Source organism: Solanum stenotomum, chromosome 1 (assembly GCF_019186545.1).
Source record: "Solanum stenotomum isolate F172 chromosome 1, ASM1918654v1, whole genome shotgun sequence".
NCBI classification, from domain to species: domain Eukaryota; kingdom Viridiplantae; phylum Streptophyta; class Magnoliopsida; order Solanales; family Solanaceae; genus Solanum; species Solanum stenotomum.
The window spans coordinates 93945508-93950923 of record NC_064282.1 but is presented as its reverse complement, the minus strand read 5'-3'; the positions used below and the strand labels follow the sequence as shown (position 1 = coordinate 93950923).

General features: G+C 32.1%; 1 protein-coding gene and 1 long non-coding RNA gene across 4 annotated transcripts in view; both read left to right on the top strand.

Annotated features, from left to right (window-relative positions):
• The window catches only part of LOC125870993 (receptor-like protein EIX2), a 140267-nt gene that overhangs the window by 113827 nt on the left and 21024 nt on the right, over positions 1-5416 (top strand). The gene's annotated exons all lie outside the window — the stretch shown is intronic.
• On the top strand, positions 405-2027 carry LOC125871399 (uncharacterized). Its single transcript, XR_007447008.1, has 2 exons — positions 405-717; positions 1306-2027. It is a non-coding gene; the product is annotated as an uncharacterized LOC125871399 (long non-coding RNA).

Below are 5416 nucleotides of genomic sequence, written 5' to 3'. Positions count from 1 at the left end.
GTGTTGGAATTCTTCTTCCTTCTCAGACGATTTTACACTCTTCCAGGCTACTAGTTTAAGAATGGAAGTAGCTACAAATGAAAGACCCTACAAATGATATTATGGACTTGGGTTATACAACCATTGGGCCTCAAACGTGGGCCTCAGATGTTGATTGAATCTGTTTTAAACGTCTGGGCTTTAGCATATACACTCTCTTCTAGAACTTAATTAAGGCATCTTTTATTATACAATTTCTGTATTTATCCATTAGTTTGTTAGAGGTAGACAAATTAGAAATAGCCACCTGTACAGTTAGTTAGCAAGATACTTGTATAAATATAGGTATATTGTACAGAGCAGATCATCAATTCAAAAAGAGCATTTTCCAATACAGTTTTTTTTAATTTTGACAAATAGCTTATCAACCATACTTTGAAACACCCACTCGAATTAATCAGCAAAAAATTCATCCCCATATCGAAGATTCAAGTTTTCTTTACTAGGTGGTACATACATTCGACTTGTAAAAAGTTAAGAGAAAAAGACAAATAGTTCTGGAAAAATTTGATATATTCCACCAGTAATGCGCTAAAAGACTTTGCAGAATCTTTGCTCCTTAGTTTTCTGTTTTAGTAAACCTCATTCAATTAATTCTACAACTTTGAAGATGTGTAGGAAGTTTAGGAACAAGAAGATCCAGATTTTCTCAAGTATCCAACGCCACCCGTGTTAGAGGTAATTAACGGCTAGACCCCTTTCTGTAATTATTTCTGTGTGCATTTTTCTGAAATAGTAAGATGCTATTTCATAAAGGAGAAGCAATCTTGGATGTCAGATGAAGAGTTTGTAACAAAGATGCTAGCTGGATTAACTTCTGAGTGCATTTTGTGCTTATTTTTATTTAAGCAACAAAAAGTCTGAATTTTGGTTCAACATATTGTTCAAATGCCTCAATTGTCTCATTTGGCCAAGTTTGAGATCTACTGATTTTTATAACAATAAATTTGTGATCTGCATACTACAAGTCCAACAAACTGTTACAGTTGAACATACATCTTAAATTAAAGATGTGTATAATGTATCAAAATACTATCTTAATCTTGACGTATTAAACATGTTAGGTAGAATGTTAAACTTAGAGAGTCATCCTATGTAGAAAGAAGGAGACATTCTCTTTTAATCAGAGCAAAAACGATGACAATAAGACACTAAAAAGTTGAAATAGAGGACTAATTATTTGTCGTTTTCTTCTTTTAGTTTCAGTTAAGCTTGATATCTTTGTTGCATGGTGATTAACATTGTTTTTGTTTCATTGAATTGGAGTTTGTTCCACTATACCTATCTGTAATGGCTCCATAAAAGTACATAGGAGCACTCAACATTGGTTTTCAACTGTCCATCATAATTGGTATACTTGGAGCCCATGTCTTGAACTATTTCTTTGCCAAGATTCATGGGGGGTGAAGATTAAGCTTAGGAGGTACCATGCTACCTGTATTAATCATCACAGTAGGCTCATTGTTCCTCCCCGAGACCTAAATTCCATAATAGAACGTGATAATCACAACAAAGCCAAGTTTAAGCTGAAGAGAATCAGGGGAAGTGAAGATATAGATGAAGAGTTCAATGATTTAGTTATGGCAAATGAAATCTCTAGGAAAATAGAACACCCTTGGAGGAATTTGTTGCAAAAGAAATATACGCCACATCTCACCATGGCAATTATAATTCCATTATTCTAGCAACTTACTGGAATCAATGTGATTATGTTCTATGAATCAGTGTTGTTTAAGACTATTGGTTTTGGTGCTGATACTTCAGCTTTGTCTATTGTTATCACTGGTGGAGTCAATATCATTGCCACTGTAGTTTCTATTTACTACTATATATGTTGATAAATTGGGAAGGAGATTCTTGTTTCTTCAAGTGGGATTTCAAATGCACTTTTGCCAAGTAAGTTAATTTTATTCATTTCATGTTCTTGGAATTTTTCATGGTGAAACTTTCGTTGGTTCTATTACATGACTGATCCCCTCTATTTGACATATTGTAAGAATGGATTCTACTTAGAATGACTCTATTCCGTCGTAGTTAGCCAAACATAATTAGATCCATAAGGATATAGTTGACTAAAAACTATGAGGTATTTTGAGGACAACATTAATTTGTGATTGAGATACCGACATTTATGAATCGAACCTAGAGATCTCAAGCTCAAGTCGATGTGGAATTCACGGCAAAATAATAAGAAATAGAAGAAGCAAGTTATGTACAAAATTAATGTTTGGTTAAAGGTTGTAACTTTACCTCTATAGTTTTGCACTCATCTTGATCAAAGACTGTACTTTATTAACTCAATTGACTTCTCCCAAACTCATAAAAAGAAGGAATTTTAGCTTAGAACAAAATCACTATGAAGTTGGACTAATGGAAAATAGTATAATTTGAGGGACACAATTGGGATCCATTTAGAATCTGGAAGGGTCAAGCTCAGTTGTTCCCTTTTTGTCTTCTTTGTCTCTTTGCTATTCCACTATATTAATCTTTAAAATTCCTTTTTTCTTTAGTCATTATTTATTCTTTTTTCCCCCTTTGGCTTACTACCAGTCTACCACTACTCTATTTCTTCTACAATAAATTTTGAGAAAAAAAACGAAGATCGAAACTTTCTTGAAGATATTATTAACGAATTTGACAAAACTTTTACAAAGACAACCTATATTGAAAGGCAGTTTGATTTGTTTATGTTGTTTTTGCACCCTCTTGTCCAACTATAAAGATTCACAAGCCAAACTTGTTTGTTCTGTTTTTTGAGATGAGAAATCTTTATTACTGCTGAGAAACTCCAATTTCAAATGGTTAAGAAAATGCTTTTTTTATACCTCTTGAGTTTTGAATATATAGTGGCTGGCTTGACCACTTTTAAGTTTCCTTTCTCTAATCGAATTCATTCCTCTAAAGGTACTATCCTTTCTACTTTGGATCCATCAATTTACTGTTTTTAGGCTTGTTAGTGTTAATGACTACTTTCATATGATTTTAGTTTTTGTCAAGAATTGTTTATTTTTTCACCAATGACAATATTGTAGTCTGATAGTTAAAGCTTGAAAGTGTGAAGTTAAATTTGTGACTTTAGTGAAAATTGAGTTTTAAGTGTTCTTGATTTACAGGTATAACTCAAAATTTGATTGACTTGTGTGGAGGTTGATGATTTGACACTGCATATTCACTTATGGATATATCTCATTGGAACGTTTGTGTTGTATATATATATATATAGAAATATCCATTTTTTCTTTGAAGTGGATGAATAAAAGGTATTTTGCAATTCTGTTGGCATGTCTTTGGCAGCATTTTCATCCTAAAATGCTCGGACTCTTCACTTTTGGTGTCGCACCTGTGTCGACACTACATGGGTGTGGGTGTGGGATCCGTGTCCGATTTGGTCAACGAATTTTGGGTACTTTGACTAAAATCGATGGGGAAAGTCTGGACAATTTTAATGATTCCCATAAAAAGCTAAGTGAAATTGAAGAAAATGAAATACCTTTTATATAGAAATTTCTATGTCACTCATTTTCCTTCAATCTCCTTCCAAGATTGTCCTTAAGTTCTCCATATAATATCTCATAATTTAGGTTTTACAATTCTATTTTTAGATATTGAATTATTTTTAGGCGAATTTCCCCACTCGTATCCATACATGGATCCATATCCCATCGGCACCCTTATATCAGACATCCGCACCCGAGTCTGAGAAACTTATTTTTTTTATACGCAGTTAACCTTTCCCTAATTTGAACCTTTTTATTTTCTCGATATGTCAGTGGTGACGTGCCATTGTCTAAATGTTGTATGTTGTAGAAGAGTGTTCTTGGTTTTGTTGTAGTTTTCTACTAACCTTTCAATTGTAGACGGCTTTCATATTTTTTTTGTTAATTTTCTGTTTCAAGGTTCATTTCTTTTTATTGATGTTAATATAGATTTCTATTTTAACAAAGTGAACATGACTAATGACTAGCTTGTTGAGTATAGGTCCGGAGACTTGTAGTTGTTACTTCTCTACCAATTAGATGATCTATAACCAAGGTTAGAGGCGAGACTTGCTTATTCATACACCATCAAATTGAATCCATTCTGAAATATCTAAATTGAGATTTCAATATCTATGAGGTATTTCATGCAATAGCCTAAAATTGATCCACCTTTTGGAAAAAAGAAACAACAGTTCTTACGACTCTATTTCCTCTATACATTTGTACTTCCAATAAGTTTGATAAGTTGAGCCACATTCGTAGAGGCAAAATGAATGCGGCCAATATTAAATTCTTAGTGGGTAATCTACTCACCTACTGAACTTAACCATGCATAGAGCTTAATCTTACATTTTCTTTCTGATTCTTGAATTATAAAAGAACTGAAAACTTTATACTGCAAGCTTTAAGCATTTTTTGAGTTTTCAATGATCGGTATTTTATCAGGTGTAACGCTTATATACCTCACTTTCCACAGTTGAATCATCTTTTTTTGGTTGGTAATTTGAATAAACATTTGGAATTCTTAGTGGGTTTTTTTTTTACATTGTTTAGCAATATGTGTTGTGATTGGTAAGACACTTTTTCTTTCTTCTCCATTGTTGTTAATATAAGGAATATTGTTCGTATAAGTTACCAAACTTTCAGAATAGTTTGGCATCCATTCTAATATTTTAATTGATTGATATATTTGTCTTTTGCAAGTATTCATCTTAAACTTCTCCATATGTTGGTTTTTGTATAATAAACAAAGGTTGTCTACTAAGCTGATGACATCACTTACGTACTCATAGAAAATGATGAATTCAAATGTGCCTATTATATATGCATAACAATCTATATAGAACTCTATCGTTATGCACAAATTGTAGATAAAAGAATCTTATTATATATGCATAACGATCTATATAGAGAACCAATAGTATGTCATTCACAAATTATATACCGAACATATTTGACAACTATACTATTTTCAAAATAGCAATATTTTTATTTCCTTTATATAATGGTGTTTAAATGTTATTTGATTATTTATAGAGCAACTTTCACATATAGCAAACACAAAAATCATATCTGTATGTTATAGCTATAGTTTGCATAACTGCGCTCCATAGCAAACTTTAAGTTTGCTATGGCTATTTTGCTATACATATATACAAAAGAAGCTGGCTATTTTGCTATACATATATACAAAAAAAAGCAATTGTATAATCTGTTTTGGTATACATATACAAAAGAATCAATTGTATAATCTGTGATTGTATAAAGCGAGAAAGACAAAAGAAAACTGGCAGGGGAAGATCGTATTTGTAAAGTCATAAGTGTATAGGACGAAAATATATGCATTTGTATTTGTATATACAAATTTCTCTCGCTTTATACAAACACAAACGCAATGT